The sequence below is a fragment of the Artemia sp. Qi Xiang Cuo genome, chromosome 8, assembly GCF_049724085.1.
Source record: "Artemia sp. Qi Xiang Cuo chromosome 8, ASM4972408v1, whole genome shotgun sequence".
Lineage (NCBI taxonomy): Eukaryota > Metazoa > Arthropoda > Branchiopoda > Anostraca > Artemiidae > Artemia > Artemia sp. Qi Xiang Cuo.
Window position 1 is genome coordinate 66,604,739 of NC_142801.1, and position 25,320 is coordinate 66,630,058.

General features: G+C 35.9%; 1 protein-coding gene across 2 annotated transcripts in view; it reads right to left on the reverse strand.

The window, feature by feature from the left end:
- The window catches only part of LOC148949723 (interferon-induced very large GTPase 1-like), a 35,352-nt gene extending 17,832 nt beyond the window's left edge, over nt 1–17,520 (reverse strand). The window contains exons 1-2 of one of the 2 annotated variants that reach the window (XM_089093681.1): nt 17,435–17,520; nt 6,005–6,088 (exon numbers count right to left, since the gene is read on the reverse strand). The gene's annotated coding sequence lies outside the window, so the exon portion shown is untranslated. Of the gene's footprint in view, nt 1–6,004; nt 6,089–8,768; nt 8,783–17,434 lie in introns of those variants that run through there. The other variant, XM_089093682.1, reaches the window with a different exon arrangement.
- Between the last annotated feature and the right edge of the window lie 7,800 nt (nt 17,521–25,320).

The window sequence follows — 25,320 nt, forward strand, 5'->3', positions numbered from 1 at the left end:
TTTTATATATATATATATATATATATATATATATATATATATATATATATATATATATATATATTTCTTTATTTAATCCCCTTATTAAGACTACAGTTCTTCTCTGACCACTTTACTTATGGGGTATCTTGGTCTAATAAGTATCATCACTCGAAGTAAATTTCCTCCAACAGAAATCAAACTAATTCCTCTGTAAATACCAAACAACGCAGTTTAGTTAAAGTTCTCCCAAAATCACGAAGTATTTACCTTTTTCCAAAAAAATCACGTTCACAATCTTAGGAATTTTTTTTTCGTAGCCTAATCACAATGTTTCAAAAACTAATATAGAACACTAAATTATGCTACACACAACACTATACATGCTCCTGATGCGTTGTTTTTCAATCCTTTTTGTGCTTGTCTCTAACTCCACCACACAAACTATGTCTTCCTCCAATTCCAAATTGTTGAAAACTTGTATCATTTTTTTTTTTACTCATTTCCGAGAAGATTTCCTCAAGGTTTTACTCATGTTCAAAATGTTAGGTCCATTTCTCTATATCACTTTCTTAATTATTGATTTGGGCTCCATTCATGTATTAACAGGAATGGAATTTAATAAGTCCGAACCGACTACATCTTCCCAAATTCTTAAAATACCAATACAATATCTTACTATTACGCCATCTAGCTGCGTTTTTTTTTTTATCCTGAATCAAGCGTCTTCGCTACTATTCTTAGCTACGCTTCCAACTTTCCTCCCTAAGGCCTCTTCTGCTACCTGGTAAGCTACTTTTCTAAAATTACTTCGTCCCTCATCAATATTGTCAAATTCTAAACTCTCCAGGTTAATATGTGCAAATGTTCTTGGAATAAGAATACATCCTACCTCCCTAGGAAGGACTTTTACTGAAATTAATCAAAAAAACTTTTTGCACAAAATAAGTTTTTCAAAAAAAAAGTAAAGAATTCCATTAAACCAAAAATGAGCAAAAATTGAATCAAATAATCTACCAAGCATACAAATACCATTACTCAGTATCAATAAATAAATGAAACCCAAAACCACAGTTTATATAATTATATAAACTGTGCCCAAAACAAACAGAAATTAAAATAAGTGAAACTCAAAACGAGGAGAAATCAATTTGAGTAGGGTTCTAAACCCTACTTTCTAAAAGCCAGAATATAATATGTACTTTACTGAAAAAAATTTAAATGAATTTTCTGAAAAAAATGTGCACTGTCAGTTTAAAGTATATATTCTGATAATTATTCCTTAAAGTCTTATTTGATTTTTGATTCCTTAAAGTTATATAAGTAAAAAAACTTAAAAGAATTTTTTTCAGTAAAGAACAATTTATATTCTGGCTTTTAGAAAACATAGGGGTTAGAACCCTACTTAAGTTAATTTCTGCTTTTGAGGAAAAAAGGATGTCTGTGTGTGTGGGGGGGGAAGGGTCTTGTCGCCCTCCAATCTCTTTGGTCCCCTTAGACGGGCATTAGAACTTTTAATTTCCGTTCGAGTGAGCCCTCTCTCAATCTTCTAGGATTATTCGTTCGAAACATTCACCCCTGAAAAAAAAAAAAAAAAAAAAAAAAAAAAAAAAAAAAAAAAAACGGATCCGTTATTTTTCTTCCGGCAAAAAATACAAAATTCTCCAGTTTTGCAGATGGGTGCTGTAAACCTCTAAAGTAGAGTTCTAATACGCTTAACCTCATGGTGAGATTTCCATTAAGATTCCTTGACTTTCCAGACTTCCCCTACCCTTTTCAAAAACAAGCCAAGTTTTGTCAGGCTCGTAGCTTTTGATGGGTTACCCTAAATTTGACGAATACTGTATATTTGGAATCAGCATAATATTTCAATTCTTCTGATGTATATATTTATATCTAAATTATGTTTGTTTGTTTTTTCGTTTACTATTGAGCCGCGTCACAAGTTCGTTACCAGGAACTGTTTGAAATCAAGTCAAATAAATGACAAACAATCTGTATTCCTTTCGTAGATATAAGCAGCCATACAAGCATTGTATCTACGCATCTTTTGTGCTGTTGTGGTTTTAGAGCTGCTTGAATGGCAAAATTTTTAACAGAAAATTAGATTTGATAAAAGTCGTTGATTATAGGGGATTCTTGCCCATGGGAAATTCACTTTGAAACAAGGATTAAGTGTTAACGATACCTTCGCTAGACCATGCCTGAAAACTTGTGCAATTTTTTCCCCAGAAATTCTTCCTCGGAAATTCCCCCACACGCAAAATTAAGCAGCCATAGAAAAAGCACAAAAGAGGTACCTCAAAAGTCGATCAATTGTTTTAAGTTGTAACAAAAGAACCATAAATCAAAAATAGTTCTGGGACAGGAACTTGTTGGGCTCCAATCACTTTCAACTTAAAAAAAAACACGACTCAAACTCTAGATTTCTAATCGAATGAGCATCCTCCGAAGTTTCTACGATCACGAGGAGGAAACTGGGGATGAGGAGGGGGCAGCTTTCCTCCTACACAGAATAAATTCTGCTCTTCTGGGGATTTAATGAAATCTTCACTTCCATAATAATTGCGTAGACCAGAAATGTTCCCGAAAATCAAGAGAGATTAAATATCAACTTTTACCTCCAACCCCCTTCCTTAGATATAATTCTGTATTTATGTGAAGGCTCAATGAGAGTTAGGACGTTTTCGGTAATAAAATGCACCTTTTCAGGGATCTTCCCTCTTCCCTAACTACTAAACGATCATAGAGCCCCACTGTGGAGATTTTAAGCTCTCATTTACAGTTTGTAATTTTTTTGCCAAAAAAAGATTACGGATTTGTGTCTTTTTTTTTCTCCCGTGGACGACCGTACTGAACCAAGAATCCTAGGTGATCGGGAGGGGATTTATTCAACCAAAAATTTAAAGTGTCAGTGCCTTTTGAAGTGATCAAACAGATTGGAGGACAAAGAGCCCCCTACCCACATTCCCCCCCCCCGAACACATCTAATTGAAATTTTGAGATAGCCATTTGGTATAATTAAAATGTCAGATCGAATAAATATGCTCCTGCGGATGACATGATCCCCCACAAACCCAAAGGAAAGGCCGAGTTTTGCATTTTGCTTATTGTTTCCACGTATTATTTGCTATTGGGAAACGGACGGTCATTTTTCGCGGTAGTTTTCTATGGGGGAGCGAAATTACCACGGGGATATTTTCAGTGGTGAGCAATTTCTGGGAGGAATTTCCCTGAATTCATACACAGAATTGTTTCTATTTGTTCTTCGTTCTCTTTGGATGAACTATTTTACGTATATATAGAATGTAACGGGGAAATTGACGGGGGGAAATTTTCAGCAGGTAGGGAATTTTTTGGGGTGGAGAAATTTCTAGGAGGAAATTTTGCGTTAGGAGGCGTGGGGTATTTTAAACACGTGAAAATGTTTCGCCAGGGAGGAGGGGTGTCTGTGCAGAAAGGCCTAGCACCGCTAAAATTGTGAGCGTTAAAACAAACCACAAGATACACTTTAAGAGGAGCATATTCATCCCTCTTCTTTGTAGAAGCTTTGAAATTTTTTTTGAAGCACTTTTAGGGCTTCCGAAATAAGGGCCAAATTCTGAGGCAAACAGGAATACTGAAAGTGACTTGGAAGTACTAAACTAAGCAATCTAAAAATTACTTATGAATAATGGCAGTAAAAAAAAAGAAATCTTAAAAAACGACGTGAATAGAAAATGCTAGCACTTCACTGGTCAATCATAGTCTGTATTAAATAAAAAGAAAATTAGCAGTTTTTTTTCAACCGAAAGTAAGGAGCAAATTCAAAACTTACAGAGATTACTCCGTATATGAAGGGAGTTTACCCCCCCCCCAATGTCTCGCTACACTAGTTTTGTATGCTCTATAAGTGCTTCTTATGTCGATTCTATTACCCTCGCGTTTCAGCAGTCGTTCTTAGAGATTTGGGACAAAAAGTCCAACTTCAGCGTAAAGATCAAGAGGTTGAGCAGAGGCCAACCACTCTCATATATCTAATAATTTCTGTTCATTCTAATCTTTAATGGTGATCCTTACTTTCGGCTGAAAAATATTTGTATTTTACTTAATTTCTGATTGTTTTTAAAATCATATGTAGGCCTAAATGAGATATCATGGGTTGTAACTCCTTATAAAGCCCCAATTTCTTGCTTATAAATTGAATATAATAACAATTGTAAATTGAATGGTAGCGTCCCACTTTTTCAGATTTTCTGCTGACGAATTAGATTGTTGGACTGTAATTAGTTTTTGACAAAATAAAAATATTCAGTCAAATTTTCGATGAGCAGTAGTTTTGATGAACAAGTCTTTAATTATATTTTAACTATATAATTTAGGCAGACTGGGAGGGCTATGGTTGTTAATGGTTGTTAATATGAATGGAAATTCAGCAGGACTGTTGATCTTCAACGTGGCTGAAGCCATCACAGCCTCTACAATCAGGTTTTCTTATATCTAAATACATTGTATATACATGTTTAAATACATCAGCACATTATGTACAAATAGGAAAAGAGATATCAATATTTCAATCACTGGAAACAAAACTCCTTGCCGCCCTTGCCACCTCTTTCCGCCCCCCCCCCCCACAGAAACATTTTAGGCATCTGCCCCCCACTAATTGACCTAAGACTCATCCTTCATAATACGTGATCTCCAATAGCACATCACACAACATGATTTCACAAAAAATCAAGCGAACCAGCTTATAGTTAAACCGAGTTGCTAGATAAATATCCATATTGATCATTTTATCATTTTTTTTATTTTTTGAATACGTGACTTTTAGGAGCGAATGCGCCGTCGTGTGTGCAGCACTACTTTCTCTGAAGCTAGGAAGCTCAATATATATTGTTTGATATTTTTAAATCAACTGTTTAAGTCAGAATTTTCAACCCTATTAAACAGTTGAAATTTCAACTGTTTAAATCAGATAGTGACTTGGTCCTCTTTGGGGCCAAATCTTAGTCTGGAGCCATAAAATGGTCGAAAACAACACTTTCGTGCGATACAGTATTTTTGGTCACTTAAAAAAAGCACTAACTTTTATTTTTTGTTTAAATAGGTCATCCCCCGAGCTTCTAGGACTATTATTTCGATACGATCACCCCTGTAAAAAAAGAAACCAAATTTCACACTTTTCAAGCAAATATTCTAAGACTCTGCTTTTAATGCATTAAACTTAATAGATTTTATATTTGAAATCAGCATAGAAAGCCGATTCTTTTGATGTATTAATTGCTACCAGAATTTCGTTTTTTACAGTTTTGGTTACTATTGTGTTTCACTCCTTACTTTCTCGAATCACACTCTTTACTTTCAGTTCGTTACGACGAACTGTTTGCAAAGAGTAGTGGACGATTTAGTTTTTCTCCCTGCATTCCTATCCCGAGACACATAGCCTTGGGAGGGGCATATGATGATGTATTTAGTTTTATTATTTTAATTTATTGTTGATATCTTTCATCAAAATGAATACGTTTAAAGGAAGAATGTGAATTATTTTCCAAGACACACAACTTTTGTAATTGTCTTCCGTGACACAAAAGAGTCAAAAGGGGCAACCTCGCTTGCCCTTTCAAGCTTATTGTCTTTCTTGGCAGGCGAAAGGCGAATAGTGTTTGTTTTCTTTTTTAATAAATGTATATCTCATATCTCATCTCAAAAAATTAACCACGAAGAACCAGAACTAAGAAAGTACACAAATAAAAACATACAGGTTTACTTTTATTTATGAAAGTATTAAGCCAGTCAAGTAGCTTATACTCAGCCTATGAGATTATGGAATGATATGAAATTACCCACATCGCCAAAAGTACTAGTATTATGTTTAAGTTTTTTTTTTTATAACTTTTATATACCCTTTTCTTCAAAATTCAAAACTGCTAAAAAGATGAAAAATTAAAAATATTTAGTAATCGAGAAACAAAAAAATAAAATGGAATGTAACAGAGAGACAACAAACGTAGAAATCCTAACCAAATGTATTTGTTTTGCTTACCGTTTAAAGTTTGAACTAAGCGGTCTTCCATGATATGAACTTTGTTATGTGGAACTTATCCTTATTTATTTTCTGACCATTTACCTGTAACCAAAAGAAATAGATAACTTCGAAACCAAATTCAGTACTTAGGTGTTATAGTGACAACACTGTTCTTGATTTGTAATTAAATAAAAGTAAGGATCGGAATTAAAATTTAAAACTAACAGAAATTATTCCGTATATGAAAGGGGCTCTCCACTCATCAACGCCACGCTCTTAACGCTAAAGTTTTTTTCTTTTTAAAAAAATAGAGTTGTGATAAAGAATCAAGCTTTAGCGTAAAGAGCAAGGCGTTTAGGAGGGGAGAGCCCCTTTCATATCCGGAATAATTTCTGTTCGTTTTAAGTTTTAATGTCACTCCTTACTTTCAGTTAAAAAAAACTTGTTGTTTTTAATTTAGTTTCTGAACGTTTTTAAATTAATACAGGTTTTGATTTTGGCTCACCGTACATGAATAATTAAAACGAAATTTGCATATTAATTTTCCTTTTTTTGGCTAAATGGCTTTCTCGAAATTTGTTTAATTTTATTTACGAACGTTTTTATTAGTAATAAATACATGTAACTTACGTAACGAACTTCTATATTCGTATATTTTTATTACGTATATTAGGAGGGTTCGCCCGCCTAGTCAATACCTCACTCTTTACGCTAAAGTTCGAATTTTTTTCAATTTTTTAAGAGTGACCCCTTATTCACAAAGGCCGTTAATTAGAATAAATAGCTCTTATGAAAGTACTAATAAAACTTTAGTGTAAAGAGCGAGGTGTGACTAGGGGGCGAACCCAATCTTACACGAAATAGTTTCTGTTCATTTTAAGTTTTGATGATGAAGTTTTTCTGTTGAAAACTTGTTTTTTTATTTATTTAGTTTCTGATCGTTTTTTTAATAATGCTGTTCTTGCTTTCTTGGGATACCACCAGATGGCTAATTTGACAGTGTATAGGCCTATATAGACAATCTTTAAATTAGCCAACCAGCCAACCACTATGACAGATAAGTAAAAAAAAAATTTAACTGAAATTTTTAGATAACAGCCTTTAGCGTGTCCCTCCCCAAAACAATTCTTGGTACTCATGCATTATAACTAAACCAGCGCTATAGACTGTACAAGGAAACCAGAGAAACGGGTATTTGCTAGACAAATTGATGGCAATGCGTGGTTTATCATCGAGTTTACAACATTTAAACGACTAATTTGGGGGTTTAGGGGGGGGGGAGAGAAAGGTACCTAGATTAGGTTAGGTTACATATTTAACATATGCTATGCTTCTCCTCCCCCCCCCCCCTAATGTGCAAATATATAGCGCAAATTTGTTTCTAAACTATAATATATCCATCCTATTTTATTTTATTTCATTAGCATAAACCAAACTTGACTTGTATCGTGTATAGCGCTGTTTTAGTTATAACGCATAAGTACCCAATTCTTACTCCATAATATGCAGAGTAATCATAGTTCACATTTTGCCGGGGAGAACCTTTATCTTCACTTCTTTCCTTGTTTTTCCAAGAAATTCATGAATTTCTTAGAACCTATATATTTACTGAGTATGCATCCCCACCCCCTTAATTTGCATACATATTCCCAGAATTGCACCCTGAATCTAAATATAACATTCATTTGCATCGCAAATGAACTTTACCCCAATATTAGCCATATGGCGGATATCCATTTTTCCCAATTTAGGGAATGTATTTGCAGATCTTTGAAACCTCATAAATCGGGATTGAGCAAATTTTTGAAGCTGAAAACAGTTTTCTTCCCCTTCATTTAGGCAGAAGGTTTATTGGTACTCCTACATTATGTGGGCACTGCGAAGAAGTCAAGTTTATACTGTATGAGATAACGAGAGACGAAACCCGCCAAACAGGTATTTCAATAGAGAAACGGAATGCAAAGCGTGGGTCTCAATGCGTTTACAATATTTAAACGAATATTTTTTGGGGTTTAGGAAGGGGGAATAGGTACCTAGGTTAGGTTACGTATTTAATATAAGGTATGCTTTACATCCCACCCCCTAATGATGTGCAAATTTATAGCCCAATTTTTTTATAAACTATCATATATTCATCCTATTTAATTTCATTAGCATTAACCAAACTTGGCTTCTTCGCAGTGCCCGTATAATGCAAGAGTACCGATGTATTTTACAAGGTTTCACCTTTATAACACAAAGGTTTTTAAGGGTCAATTCCCTCTAGAGGGAGAAGTGAAGGTAGGTACTTCAAAAGCCTTCCCGGAAGATAATTTAGTCTCTAGATACATCCTTGAAAGTTTTATTTTCCTATCTTAACCCCTTTCGAAGATAGTGAAAAGTAAGTCGTCGAGAATTCTACCAATCCCGTAAAACGAACTAGGCCAACAAATCAAATGGCCTAGGGCTCCATATAAGATCTCGATATGGCCTAAACCATAGCTCGAGTTCTTGGAACTGTTTTCAAAACTAGGCGTATGGGTTGTCATTCTTGAACTCTTTCTCCACTTAGCTCATCCATTTGCCAAGATAGTGAAAAACCCTTCACCTACACTTTTAGTTAAAAAATAGCCGACTTTTGGGATTTGAAATCTTTTGATTTTGAATATTTGATCATAAAGAACCTTCTCTCTGAAATTAAAATAATCAAGCAACATATAAGCTATAAATTTCAGTTATGTTCAATAAAGCTGGTTTCAGCTGAAATACAGAGCCATTTGACATTAAAAGTGAATTCACTTACTTTACTCCCAAAACTTCAAACTCATCTGTCTAGTGTCTTAACAACTGCAAAACTCGACTAAAGAAAATTGGTTATCTCGGATGTTGAAAATCAAAACATCAAAACTTGCAACCCAACAAAATGAATCTTATCTATTTTGAAAGAAGGTTTGAAGGAAAATAGGGTAGATTGATATATCACGTTTTCAACTGTTTTCGATCAAACAGTTCGTGGTAACGAACTTTAAGTAAGGAGCTACCCGGCTCAATGGTAACCGAAACTCTAGAAAACAGGATTTTGATACCAACAGTTATATCAAAAGGATCGGATTTTAATGCTGATTTCAAATATATAAGTTTCATCAAGTTTAGTCGAACCCATCAAAAGTTACGCTCCTGAGAAAATTTAGCTGATTTTCGAAAAAAGAGGGAAAGACCCCCTAAAAGCTATATAACCTTGATGAAAATCACACCATCATATTCAGCGTATAAGGGAACCCTACTGCAGAGGTTTCAAGCTCCTATCTACAAAAATGTGGAATTTTGCATTTTTTGCAAGAAGAAAGATCACGGTTGCCTGTTTATTTGTTGTTTTTTTCCAGGTGTGATCATATCGACCAGGTGGTCCTAGAATATCATGGGTGGGCTCATTGGAACGGAAATTAAAAGTTCTAGTGCCCTTTTTAAGTGACCAAAAAAATGGAGGGCAACTAGGCCCCCTCCAACGCACATTTTTTACCAAAGTCACCCGATCAAAATTTCGAGATAGCCATTTTGTTCAGCATGGTCGAAAATATGATAACTATGTCTTTTAGGATGACTTGATCCCCCGAAGTCCCCGGAGGAGAGGGCTGAAAGTTATGAACTTTACCCAATGTTAACATATAGTATTGGTTATTGGGAAGTATAAAGACATTTTCAGGGGGGATTTTTTTTGGTAGTGGGGGGAGGGGGGTAGGTCGGGTGTTACGTGGGAGGATCGTTCCATGGAGGAAGTTTTCATGGGGGAAGGGACATTACTATGAAGGGGCGCCGGATTTCTCAGCATTATCTAAAAAAAGATCAGAAATTAAATATAAAAAAAACAAGTTTTTTAACTGAAAATAAGGAGCAACATCACAACTTAAAACGAACAGAAAATATTACGTATATGATTGGGTTCACCCCCTAGTCAATACCTTCCTCTTTAAGCCAAAGATAATTTAGTACTTTCATAAGAGCTATTTATTCTAATTAATGGCCTTTGTGATTAAGGGGTCATTTTTGAAAAATAGGAACAAAATTCGAACTTTAGCTTAAAGAGCAAGGTATTGACTAGGGGCCGAACCCCCTAATATACGTATTAAAAATATATGAATTTAGAAGTTCGTTACGTAAGTTAATTCGTAAGTTACGTATATTTATTGCTAATAAAAACGTTCGTAAATAAAATTAAAAAAGTTGCGAGAAAGCCATATGACTAAATAATAGTAAAATTAAGATAAATATTTTGTCTTAATTATTCATGTACGGTGAGTCAAAATCAAAACCTGCATTAATTCAAAACCGTTCAAAATTAAATGAAAAAACAAGTTTTTTTAACTGAAAGTAAGGAACGGCGTTAAAACTTAAAACGAACAGAAATTATTCCGTATATGAAAGGGTGCTGTCCCCTCCGCAACGCCTCGCTCTTTACGCTAAAGCTTGACTTTCTCACAACTATATTTTTTTAAACAATAAAAAACTAAGCGTAAAGAGCGAGGCATTGAGGAGGGGACAGCCCCTTTCATATACAGAATAATTTCTGTTCGTTTTAAGTTTTAACATCGTTCCTTACTTTCAGTTAAAAAAAAAACTTGTTTTTTTTTTCATTTAATTAATAACAAAGAGCATTGCACTAGGTACCGGTTCCCAGGAAGCATGGATGTAAATTGAGATAGCGCCTGAGAAGGACAGAAGTCAGGGGTATCATTTGAGGGGGTATAGAAATACCGTTCTTAAAAGAAAAATTATATGCCAGTATCATGGAAATGCATCGGAATAGAATCATTAGAAACGTTTTTGGTACTTATTAAGAATCCGGTAAACACGCGAGGAATAAAGTTAGGTTAACGCTAATGAAATAAGACAAAATAGGATGAAAATATAATAGTTTATGAACAGATTTGGGCTATATATTTGTACATTAGAGGGGGGGTGTTAAGCATAGCATATATTAAAAGCGTAACCTAACCTATGTACCTTTTTTTACCCCTTCAACCCCAAAAAACTAAAGTTTAAATCTTTGTCAAGGAGTGAGCAATACCTCACAAGGCAGGGAAAACCTGTTTTTCATAAAGCATCTTTGAGATTTCGATGCGGTGTTTCCCATGTGTTTACCAGATTTTTAAAAAGTAGCACAGTCTTATTCCAAGGAACATGTTGACTAGGTCAGTGTCTTTTATTATTCAATCCAACAGCGAATCATATGACCGATCGATTACATAAATTTAATACTCGAAAATGCGGTGAATTTTAGGTGATTTCGAGAATTTTAAGAAACTGCCAGTAGTAGAGACCCATAAGCCTTCAATATATTAAATATTTAATTGCGTTTTTTTGGTACTTGTCGGTTATTGGAAACACACCAAAAATTGAAGTTAGGTCAATCCTAATGAAAAATAACAAAACATAATGATAAAATAATACTTTAAAAACAAAATTATGGAAACCTAACCCAACCTAACGTATCCTAGGCTTATCCCCACCCCAACCCCTAATGTGCAAATACACAGCCCAAATTATACAAGTCTAAGGCATTGTATCATCCACTTCCTGTTTTTGTTGCTATGAAAGTGGTTTCCTGGGATGCAACCTGAGCGTAATTCTTGAGCGTATTTTCAATAGTAGATAAGTACCATTTTTTTCCCGGTCACTTTATATGGAAGGGGTGGTCGTGGAAACTTCGGACGGGGCTCTTAATTCGAAATTAAAAATCCTAGTCCTCCATTTAAGATTTTAAAGGGGATCAGAAAGCAACCTGCTACTTTTTCATGCCATTCTTAGCTACCCTATCCCAAAGACATCCAATCACAACTTTTGATGTACCCATTTTATTAAAATAGTCGAAAGGTCACATTATTATGCCTTTGAGGGTGACATGAGCCTCTAGGGTGATCAAAGTGGATTATCAACAAGGTCTAAGGAACGGCTAAGGGCATAAAGTTGAAACTTTCAATTCGTGTTAGAGGGGTATGTCAAACAACAACACGACACTATGCATAGTATCACCACACAGTGGTACTGCTAGTATTACTACGCAGTGCTACTGCTACCACAATTTTGATTGCTACTACTACTACCTGCGACTAGTATTAGTTACAACTGCTTCTACTACCTGCAACTAGTACTACAATTACTTGTGACGATAACACCTAATTGCGACTTCCGGGCAGGTCCATATTTCGAACCATCCAGAGAACACAATTGTATGGCCCTGGTAACCCGTTCGGGAATTTTGGGGACACTTGCGTACACCATGTGGCAAGGGTGCTGCAGAGTCTGAGGATCTGACCCCTGTACACTCTGAGGCCAGTAGCCCCTCCCCTCAGCAACACATTCATATATCCATATAACTGACAGTAAAGTATGTTCTGTATAGGTGGGAATTTTTTTCTTTTTCTCATTTACACGAATGAAGAAGGCTCATTTGATTGCTAGTTTATATTTCCAGTGTTATTTAATGGCCAAAACTGATTTGCAGGGTCAATGGCCTGTGCAGTTCCTGAGACAAGGGCTCAAACCTATCGGAATAACAAATATAAAGCATAGGTTTCCGGGAAGTATTTGATAGAATGTTGGACCTTCAACAACTTGCTGAAATAAGATTCATACGAGGAATTTTCAATCTACCTTATTTGATGACCCAAAATGTGGGTATTATGCTCGCAGCCCCTTTGAATGCACCACCCAAAAATTGCTTTACTCAGATTCCAAAATCATTGTTTAGCTACTCTAGAGTCTAGGGGATGTCTACAGGAAAATTGATGTTCAAATTCGATAAAATAGATTAGTGAGTTGATACGGTCCATATACTAAGGATTTGGACATTTCCGCTAAAAAAAAACAAAAGATCATTTTTGTATGTTTTGACTGCTTGAGCCCCTGAAAATTTTTTTTCGCTCTTGGAATAATGGGCTAGAAAAGTGGCTGGTAAAAGGTACGACCCCTGAGGCACATGTGGCTATTTGGCTCCTTAATTGCAGGCTCTGGTGCAAATTCTCACGAACCGGTGTGCAAGATATTGGTTTGTTGCCACATGCGTGATGCACAGCACGGGGGGAGTCACGGGCTTTTCATAATGTCTGGCTGGTTGTGACTAGAAGAAGTACTTCCAATATAACTGTTCCTACCTTGGAAATAGGGGGGAAGGAATTTAATATTGGAGTCTTTGTAGGACTAACTTTGGATTACAGTTCTATTTCTCAAGGTTTAATTAACCAAGCAAGACTTGTGCGTCCAGGAGAAGGTAGAGTTGAAAGAAGGATATTTGCTATTGTAAATCCCTTCCTAAAAGTTATATTTATCTAGACAAGTGGTTCCTAACTAATTTCAGGCCATTCCCCGCCAAAACATTTCTAAAATCTTTGAGACCTTCCTCGGGGTATTTAAATTTTGTTATTAAAAATTTTACGTGTATTCGCCTGTAGGAAGCTTAAAATGCCATTAACTTGGTATCTTTTTTCGGGTCGTCCTATAGGCTTTCTTTATATTAGCGGAAAACATTATTTGGACTGCAACTGAACCCTCGTGTGAGTGAACTCCTTTCTACTGAACCCTCGCGCATTTGACCTAAGGTGCGACTGTACCTCCATGTACCTGAGCCCCCATTCGGCTGAACCCTCGTGTAAGTGAACCCTCAAGCAATTGTACCCTTTGTAACTGAACCGTCATACAATTCAACCCTCATGCAACAGAATCCATTTAACTGAACCCTCTTAGAGCTCAACCCCCGTGTAAATGAACATTCGTGCAACTGAACCCTCATGCAACTCAACTCCTGTTTAATTGAGCCCTCGTGCAAACCCCGTAAAACTTAATCCTGTGCAACTCAACTCTCGCTCAACTCAATATCCGTGCAGATCAGCCACATTCAGCTCAACCCTCATTCAACACAACCTTCGTGTCATTCCAAATTTGAACAAACCAACCCCCATTTGTTTCAACTCCCCTTCTATTCACCTTCTCTGCAATTCAACCCTCATCTAACTCAATCCTCATGCAACTCAACCCTTGTTTACTCCAAACCTGTCTGACTCAACCCAATTCAGCTCAATTCTCCTGAAATCAATAATATAATTACAAAATGTGATTAAACCCGTTTTGTAAGAAGTGACAAAAGCTGACGAGAATGAAATGGCCTTTATTTCTTGGTTAATTCCTTTCTGTCTTTTCTTTTGTTCCGCTTCGATGTAAAACTATTTCCCCAATCTAAAAGACAACAATTTATCAATCTGTCCCATATATTTGAAAAGTAGAAGAATTTTTCATGCCCAGGGCCCGAAGACACTTGAAGGTCATGGTTGCAGCAATAGCTGTACCCCAATACAGAGAAAGCCCTTAGAATGCAATGTCTTAAAGATACAGTAAAAAATAAATAAACACTATCTAATAAGAAAAAATTGCAGTTAATGCTGATTCAGGAGTGATAGCTATTATTTAAATTAATAGTAAAAGTTTTTATGGAAAAAAATTCTATGAACTTTTAAAAAGAGCCGGAAACACTGATAAATCTCCCTTTTTCTGTTGTATTCCTCCAATATTTATAGGGAATTGGAATATCGTAGTGAGCTATTTAATATTATTTGAAATCTAATATTCACATTTACACGCTTTTTATGATTTCCTCATGACAACACCATGATGTTATGCATTATGCCATTTTATTTTATTTTTAGCGTCATTTCTAGAGTGTAGTGGCTTGAAAGTATAAAAGGTCTACTTCTGACACATCCATGATTGAAAATCCTCATATTGGTGTCTAAAGCCCCCCCTCTTGAATACTCCCACACCCTATCACCTTTGCAACTGAAAGGGAAAAAAAATCGCAAAAAAACTACCAAGTGAAAAAGATTCATCCAAATACGAAACTGATTCGTTAGTGATAGAAGCTATTTATTTTCATTTCAATACTAAAATTATTTACCAAACAAATTCTTTGAAATTACGAAAAAGAGCTTGATAACCGAACGTTTCTTTTCTTTCTCTTCTCCCCCAACGCTAGCCGATCACCGGAACATCGCAGGGGCACTGCAAGGGATAACCTTCTGAAGTTCTAGGTTCTAGGAATTTGTATTTTATTTCCCCTATCCCATAAGGATGTGCATGAACTGGTGGCTGGTGACTGGTGGTGTTACATAACATACTTCACCCGAAATTTCCAATAAAGAGATGATTGATTCTCTATTCAAACCTGCTTACAAGTATAATAATCGCTAGTCACAATATTCTTCTAGAAATTTTTTTTCACTGAGTGAGCAATACCTCAGTAGATAGCGGAAACCTGTTTTTCAATTGCATCTTTGAAGTTCTATATGCGGTTCTTCTCGCGTGTTACCCGGCTGCTAAAAAAAGTACCAACAAGAGTTCAGTTAAATGGGGTTGAGTTGAGTTCCACGGGGGCTAATTCAAACGAGGGTTCAGTGAAATGAGGTTTAGTTGCACGTGGGCTGAGTTGCACGGGGCCCAGCATAAAGGGGATTCAGTTGCACGACGGTTCAGTCAAATGGGATTCAATTACACGTTGGTTGAGTTGCACAGGGGTATAGATGCACGAAGGCTCAGTTAAATAGCGTTGAGTGGCACACAGGCTCAGTTGCACGAGAGTTCAGTTAATAAGGGTCGAGTTGCATGGAAGCTCAGTTACACGTACATCCCTTTTATACAATGTATAACGTCGTTGCAACACTATCATGTTTTTTTATGCTCCTTACATGCATTTGAGTACGACGCAATTCACATAAAAAAAATTATTGATTAAACGCTGTAAAGTCAGCCGAAGATGCACATCCCGCCCACAACCCATCCAAAATATTGTCCTGCCCCATCGGTGGGGTATGTGCCCCACATTGGGAATCAGGGATCTAGACCAACAACCTCCCAAGAGGACAAAAAAACCGTAAAAATTTTTACCCTAAAATAAATGCACGAAAAAAAATACAAATTGATTTTTCCAGTAAGTAATATATTTCGGTACTGGTGTATTATGTGGGCACTGCTATATACTAACGAGAGACGACCCGCCTAACGGGTTATTTACAAGAGACCGCTGTAGAGAAATGGAATGCAAAGCGTGGTTTTCGTTGCTTTTACAATCTTTAAACTTTTTTTTTAGGGGGTTTAGGGGGGGACCTAGGTTAGGTTACGTGATTTAATATATGCTATGCTTTGCCCCCACCCCTCCTTATGCGCAAATATATAGCCGAAATTTGTTTCTAAACTATTATATATTCATCCTATTTTATTTTATTTCATTAGCATTAACCCAACTTGACTCCTTTAGCAGTGCCCACATAATGCACCAGTACCTATATTTCAATTCAAAGCCATTAAAACATTAAACAAAAATATCTACTATATTAAAAAGACCGTGACTTGCAAGAACGCCATTGTTGAATACCACACCATTTAAATGTATAACAAAATTGGCGGAATTCTTAGCTATTTCATTAGTAAGATAATCGGAAAATTCACTGAGATTGCACCTTGGTTCCAGCTCTAGACTGCATAAAATCATCCCTGCGATTCTTTGGTCTTTAAATACGTGATGGATAGCCAACAAGGAGTTAATATTGTACAGTTAGGCCTAATCAAAACAAAAAACTATAAAATTCTGAAAAATAATTTTTTAAAATCCTAAAATACTCATTTCATTCCCAAAAGCAGTTTATTTTACTTTACCCACCTCCTACAGAGCAAATATATAGCTCAAATAAAAAAATTCCCCATTCATTTGATACACTAGAACTCCAATACCTAAACGCAAAGGTACTTATTCAAATTAGGCTAGCAGTCCAAGGACCCCCTTGGCTTGAGGTTCTAGGTTGCATAAAATCAAAAGACAAAAACTATTTGCCTGATGTCTGGAAAAGCCTTTATTGCATTTCGATTTTGTGCATTATCTTATTAGATCCCTTCCAACTAGAGAACAGCTAAAAATTCAAATTAGGCTATATTCACTCAGACACGAACACTAGATATGGCTGAAAAACCAGATGGTTGAAAAAGCAGTTGAAAAAAAGATAGATAGCTAAAACAGCAGTTGATAAAAGGTAGATGTTTGAAAAAGCTGGAAATAAACAGCTTGAATGACAGAATTAAAGTCAAACAAGAAGCAATTATCCATAATGTCTTGGAAATATTCAGCTCTAATTCAAGAAGATTAATGCTGAAGTTTATTGATGATTTTTGGTGATTACTTATTAATGAGGATTTCATAGGTATGATAGAATTTGCTGGCAATGTAAGGTTTCGTGAACCGCCAATATAACTTCAGCCCCTGCCCTTCATCACAGAATCCCCCCCCTAGAGAAGAAGCTACGTAAGCCCATGAACACTTTCGATTACGTATATGTACTGTCCCCTCCTCCAAACTAAAATCTGTGTACGTGACTGAATGCAGTAAAATATCACTTAAGCGACACCTCTCTCGCCATAAACAAATTCACTTACTAGGGGACAAATGTATCTTCACTGTCCAACGGCTATAACTCAACTAAAGAAAATTTTAATGAACCATAACGAAATACAAAAATGTGCTGTGGACTAAACCAAGTTTGTTGTTTATCAAAAGAACACCAAAGCTTGCAGCAGAGTGAAATGATACGTATAGTATTTCGTCTATATCAGCGGTTCCCGATGGGTGATAAACTAGGCTAGTTGGTGTATACCTGAAGCATGGGCGTAAACATGATCTATTCTGTAAACCATGAGACAATAAGTAAAGATCGAAGGGAGTGAGTGCTGCAACATCATTGGAGGAAGGGTAAGGGTCTTATTCTCAGAATGTTCAATTATTTTTCAAACATTCACTATAAAAATGTACGCATTCTTAAAATGGAGTAAATAAGCACTGTTTGCAATCTCGGAATAAGATTTCTCCGTTGAAATAACCTGTTTGACGAGTTTGTTTAGCATCTTCCTTATACAATATATCGCGTGGAAAAAAGCTAATAGAACAGTACCGTCTTTTCTTCTGAAGTACAAAACAACAGAAATTAAACAACAAAATTAGCAAAAATAACACAAAAGAATATAATGCATATTGCGTTCTGATAGTCCTAACAATTATCTTTTAATTTTCAGTCGACAGCATCTTGGGTACCATTGGACCACTTTTATCTATGCAGAATATATTGACAGAAATCAAAACGTATCTACAGAACAATTCTTTTCTTATCTTAAAAACGGCTCTATATATTTACATTTATTTTAAAATGCCCTTCGGTGATATTGTATAACCACTGGTTTGGTACATTCACCCCTAGAAAAGATAAAATGAGGAAAAAATTTGAAGACAGGCATGAACAGCTACATCAAGGAAAAACAAACAGAAATTTTCTGTTTTTTTCAGTCTGGGGATCGGAACCTCCCAAAAGGGCTCTTGGACGCGCTGAATTTGATAGTTTAGGTTTCACCGAGACCGCCCTTGGTCTTAGATACGCTTTTCCTACTTATTCCAATTTATAAAAATTTTCTTACCCTAAGAACTTCTTATAGGTAATTTATGGGTAATTTAAAATAAATGAGTTTTAAATATATTTGGACTTACCGTTTTATTTATTCACGAATTTTTTAAATTCTCTTGTTTGATACTTCATTTTTATAAGAATCACATACTTTCGGTTCTTGGTTACTATTTACAAGGGTATAGTTTTCTTACCACAAGCAGTTTGACAAGGTATAGGTTACCCTGTCCAATTTTCTTCTAAAAATAATTTATGAACTCTTCATATTAAAATTGCCTGTTTGTGTAGTAGCTCTAGCATGAGGGGCTGCATTTGTCACGTTACGTCTGGAGACAGTATGTCTCCTGAAACAGTAACTTCTCAATCAGCCACCATTTGGATAATGGTATTACCTTCTTTGAAAAACAAATTAAAGTTTAGGGTCAAAAAGCAGGAAAGAAGAATACTGGAAAACCCTTCTTACTGAGGATTAAATAATAAAAAAAAAGTTGTTTCAACTGAAAGTAAGGAGGAACATTAAAACTTAAAACGAACAGAAATTATTACGTATATGAGGGGGTTCATAACCTAGTCAATAACTTGCTCTTTACGCTAAAGTTTGAATTTTGTCCCAATTCTTTAATAATGACCCCTGATTCACAAAGGCTGTTTAATTAGAATAAATAGCTCTTTTGAAAGTACTAGAAAGATTTAGCGTAAAGCGCGAGGTATTGACTAGGGAGGGGGACCCCCTAATATACGTAATAATTTCTGTTCGTTTTAAGATTTGATGTTGCTCCTTACTTTCAGTTGAAAAAAACTTGTTTTTTTAAATTTCTTATCGTTTTTTAAATAATAGCCTACTGGAAAATCCGGCGGCACCCCCTTCATAGCTCTGTCCCTACCCCCATGAAAAATTCCTCCATGGAAATATCCTTTCACGTAACCCCCTCTCCCCGAGCCCCCACCAGAAAAATCCCCCTGAAAATGTGGGTATACTTCACAATAACAAATACTATATGTAAACAATGGGCAAAGTTCATAACTTTCAGCCCTTCCCCCTGGGACTGTGGGGGATTAAGTCATCTTCAAAGACATAGTTGGTAGATTTTTCGACTATGCTGAACAAAATGGTTATCTCAAAATTTTGATCGGGTGACTTTAGGAAAAAATGAGCGTAGGAGGAGGCTTAGTTGCCCTCCAGTTTTTAATCACTTAAAAAGGGGACGAGAACTTTTAATTTTCGTTCGAATAAGCCTTCTTGCAATATTTTAGGACAACTGGGTTGATATGATCACTCCTGGAAAAACAAAACAAAAAAAAACAAAAAAAACACACATCCGTGATCTTTCTTCTGGCAAAAAATAAAAAATTCCACATTTTTTCAAATAGGAGCTTGATGAAACTTATATTTTTGAAATCAGCATAAAAATCCAATTCTTTTGATGTATCTATTGGCATCAAAATTTCGCTTTTTAGAGTTTCGGTTACTATTGAGCCGGGTCGCTCCTTACTTACAGTTCGTTGCCACTAACTGTTTGATATGTTCATTTTAATTTCATTGCCGATCTTCACTTAATGCTGAAAAGATTATTTTTTATTTAATTACCGAGAGGGATACTCATGGTCCTGAGTAGTAAGGCAATAGGGAATACGAAACTAGATGGTATAAAGCGACCAAAACCTCCCATATTATGGACCTATAAAGCGATCAAACACGTCATATTTGGAACCATGAAGGAGATTGTGAAATTCAGCCAGACGGGTTTCTGGGCCAACACCAATTTTATTGGGCCAATCATAGATATATAAGGAATTATACAAGAATATACTGTGTTGATCCTACGCCTGAGGCATGGATATGTGTGCAGTTTAACCGGTACATTGACTTACCACAGTCATTCAACTATTGTCATGACTGGTATATGCCTTAGCAGACAGGTTTCTGACTCGACAGTCAAGCCGGTCAGATTTCAGTCATAATATGTACGAAGTGCACACCATTTAAGGTAAGTTCAATATCCAAAAAAAAAAGAAAAGAAAAAAAAAACCTGTCCATCTTAGTTAGAGGTTAATATATTCATTTTTTTTAGTATAAAATACAGGTCCAAATTACAATTTTGTACAGTTTGAAAAGCTCTTTCAGCGAGTCAAATCGATTTTTTGTTTTTTTGGTTAATTATTTGCACTGATAGTGATATGGAGAGTTCCAAGCGAATGCTGGTGAGTAAATTTTTCTTGTATTATAATAAAAAGAAAACCATTTTGTGCTGCCATTACGTCATCATTGACTTATATTAGACTTATATGTAAATATGCTTGTATCAGATACTAGAATTGTGAGGGATTTAAGCCTTTTCAGGTATGCGGGTGTGAACCTTTTTCCAGGTATAATGCTCTACTCGATTTATTTATGTTTAAGAAAATTTTATTATAGATTTTTAAATTAAAAAAAAAAAAAAAAAACACGGGGAGAGTATTGAAAGTGCTGACAGCTTTAGCGTAAGGTGCTTGGTATTGAGAAGGGGAGGGAGGGGGGTACCTCATTCATGTTCGGAATGAAAATTTGTTGAAAACTAATACACAAATTGTTATTTTTCTTATGCATCTTATAGATTCGTATTTTAATTTCTCGGCCCTTGTTGCAGTAGGCTATGAGATATTATCGCAAACATAGCTATTAATTTAATAACATAAAATTTGTTATGCAAAATGCGAAATGTATTAAGAACCTTACCTCGTTTACGAGGTTAAAAGACATATTGTTAAATTAAAATAGGAAGCTTTTTTAAAAGTATAAACAGCTTTAAAGTAAGGAGCATCATATTAAAAATATATTTGGTTTAGCGTCCATCTAGGACTACCGCTCTTTTCTCTTTGTGTTTAAGTAGGTTGCAATTTAGGTCTTTAAGTTTACGAGCTACCTAGTGAGAAAACTGAAAAATATTTTTTATTTTAGGATATTGTTGATCGTCTATTGAAAGCTCCAGTTGACTGACCAATTCTGCGTTTAATCTCTGTCATTATTTCACCATCACAATCGATCCAGCTACCCAGGTTTTTGAAATCCTTCATCTGTTTTAGACTTGTATTCTTGTGCTGCAAAACAAGCGGTAGTAGTATCCCTTCTATATATTGAAAACCTACAAGAAAACCTACAAAACCATGCACACTTTCACACCTACATTCACGCCTACAAGAATATGGTCAAAAGTGTAATAGATTGAAAACCTACAAGAAAACCCATGCCTGAGACACTACACTTAGACATTCACATTTTAAAAAGCTGGCAAAGATTGCATTATTGTTGTCAACTGCACATTGGAATTACACTTCAGCTTCACGTGGACATTTTCTTTTTCTTTTTTATTTTTTTTTTGGCAATTGGCATTTTTGTCTGATAACAGGTACCATTCGTTGCGATCATAGCTCTAGAAAAAAAAGGGTTTAGCATTTGCAAATTTGATCCTATTAAGATGTAAAAAAGGGTTTACCATTTGTGAATACTTCAATGTGTTCTGTATAATACACAAGTGATGTTTGAACAGGGTTGTCAGTTTAAAATAGAGTGTAACGAGGGCTTGTTAACTCAGGCAATTTGTTATAAATTTGGGACAACATAAATCTATGAAAATGGTTAATGATGATAAAATGACATGGTGAGTTGACCTAGCTATACCTCTCCGATGTGTTCTGTATAATACACAAGTGGTTTCAAACTTTTTTGTCTTCTTTTTAAGGAGGAAAATTCCTACAATTACTCCTATCCTCCAAAGAGAGCTAAGGCTAATGGCATTAGTCCAGTGCAACAAGTGGAGATAACTGGCACTGCTCTGTAGAAAAAGTTATTTCCTTCAAAAAATATCCTTTTTCCACATTACCAAAAATCTTTTCCGATGTAAATAAAAGGCATCTGTCTTTGTAATTATAGAAATGCTCCTTTCTGGAAAAACAGGCATCGCAAGCTTATGCTATCTTAGGGATTAACGCGTAACTCGAGAAATGTTGACAAAGTTTCGTTTTTTGTCAAATTAAACGAGTTATTTTTCATTTTTATTCCAGAATTAAGAGACCTTTATAAAAAAATATAAGCCGGGATGGGTGGGGAAGGGGGGGAATTTTTTATTCAGACTAATTTTTTATTATGTAAAAAAGGGGGGGGAGGCAACTTCAAGTGTGGACCGTTCCCCGCGATCAGAAATTAAATTATAAAAAAGTTTCTTCAACTGAAAGTAAGGAGCAACATCAAAACTTAAACGGGCAGAAATAGAGGCTGTTTCCAAAGATTTAGGATTAATTAACTTTGGTATTGTCCGTCAAAAGCTATGAGCTTGAGAAAATTGCCTGATTATCGAAAAATGCGCAAACACCCTCCAAAAGTCGACAGGAATGGAAGTGTCTTCAGGGGTGAATTTTCCAATGAAGAGGGGAAGGGTATTTTTACATGAAAACAACTTCAACCGCGGTCCGCTACCCGCGATCAGAAATTAAATTATAAAATTTTCTTCATCTGAAAGTAATGAGCAGCAACAAAAAAAGCTATGAGATTGAGAAAATTGCCTTGTTATCGAAAAATAGGGAAACAGCCTCCAACTGTCGACAGGAATGATATTGTCTTGAGGGGGGGATTTTCCATGGAAATGAGGAAAGGTATTTTTACATGAAAACAACTTCAACAGTGGACCGCTCCCAGCGATCAGAAATTAAATTATAAAAAGTTTCTTCAACTGAAAGAAAAGGAGCAGCATCATCAAAAGCTATGAGCTTGAGAAAATTGCCTGATTATCGAAAAATGGAGAAACACCCTCCGAAAGTCGACAGGAATGGGATTGTCTTGAGGGGGAAATTTTCCCTGGAAGAGGGGGAGGGTATTTTTATGTGAAAACAACTTCAACCGTGCCCAGCTCCCCGCGATCAGAAATTAAATTATAAAAAAGTTTCTTCAACTGAAAGTAAGGAGCAACATCAAAACTTAAACGGGTAGAAATAGAGACTGTTTTCAAAGATTTAGGATTCATTAGCTTTAGTGTTGCCAGTCAAAAGCTATAAGCTTGAGAAAATTGCCTGATTATCGAAAAATGGAAAACACCCTCCAAAAGTCGACAGGAATGGGATTGTCTTGAGGGGGCAATTTTCCATGGAAGAGGGGGAGGGTATTTTTATGTGAAAACAACTTCAACCGTGCCCACCTCCCCGCGATCAGAAATTAAATTATAGAAAAGTTTCTTCAACTGAAAGTAAGGAGCAACATCAAAACTTAAACGGGTAGAAATAGAGGCTGTTTCCAAAGATTTAGGATTCATTATCTTTAGTGTTGCCAGTCAAAAGCTATGAGCTTGAGAAAATTGCCTGATTATTGAAAAATGGAGAAACACCCTCCAAAAGTCGACAGGAATGGGATTGTCTTGAGGTGGGAATTTTCCATGGAAGAGGGGGAGGGTATTTTTACGTGAAAACAACTTCAACCGTGCCCAGCTCCCCGTGATCAGAAATTAAATTATAAAAAATTTCTTCAACTGAAAGTAAGGAGCAACATCAAAACTTAAACGGGCAGAAATAGAGGCTGTTTCCAAAGATTTAGAATTCATTAACTTTAGTGTTGCCAGTCAAAAGCTATGAGCTTGAAAAAATTGCCTAAGGATCGAAAAACTGAGAAATACCCTCCACACGTTGACAGGAATGGAAGTGACGCACGGGGGGACTTTTCCATGGAAGAGGTGGAGTGAATTTTTACGTGAAAACAAAATCAACCGTGCCCAGATCCCCAAAATCAGAAATTAAATTATAAAAAAAGTTTCTTCAACTGAAAGTAAGGAGCAACATCAAAACTTAAACAGGCAGAAATAGAGGCTGTTTCCAAAGATTTAGGATTCATTAACTTTAGTGTTGCCAGTCAAAAGCTATGAGCTTGAGAAAATTGCCTGATTATCGAAAAATGGAGAAACACCCTCCAAAAGTCGTCGGGAATGGGATTGTCTTGAGGGGGGGGGATTTTCCATGGAAGAGGGGAAGGGTATTTTTAAATGAAAACAACTTCAACCGTGGCCCACCCCCCGCGATCAGAAATTGAATTATAAATAAGTTTCTTCAACTGAAAGTAAGGAGCAACATCAAAACTTAAACGGGCAGAAATAGAGGCTGTTTCCAAAGATTTAGGATTCATTAACTTTAGTGTTGCCTGTCAAAAGCTATGAGCTTGAGAAAATTGCCTGATTATTGAAAAATAGAGAAATACCCTCCAAAAGTCAACAGGAATGGGAGTGTCTTGAGGGGGGAATTTTTCATGGAAGAGGGGAAGGGTATTTTACGTGAAAACAACTTCAACCGTGGCCCACTCCCCGCGATCAGAAATTAAATTATAAGAAAGTTTCTTCAACTGAAAGTAAGGTGCAGCATCATCAAAAGCTATGAGCTTGAGAAAATTGCCTGATTATCGAAAAATAGGGAAACACCCTCCAAAAGTCGACAGGAACGGAATTGTCTTAAGGGGGAAATTTTCCATGGAAGAGGGGAAGGGTATTTTTACATGAAAACAACTTCAACCTTGGCCCGCCCCCTGCGATCGGAAATTTAATTATAAAAATGTTTCTTCGACTGAAAGTAAGGAGCAACATCAAAACTTAAACAGGCAGAAATAGAGGCTGTTTCCAAAGATTTAGGATTCATTATAAAAATTTTTCACAATAAATCTCTGAATCAAATATTTTTGTATGGATGGGAGTGGGGTGTCTTAGAGTACTTATTGTGCTGTACTTTGGGCCGACTTGCTAGCGAAAAACCCCTGTGAATGACTTGAAATAAAAAATTTCAACAAGAAATGGCTGAAAAGTGTTTTGGGTGGGATGGGTATAAGTCTTTCATAGACATGTGTTTTCTGAAACCTATCAAAAT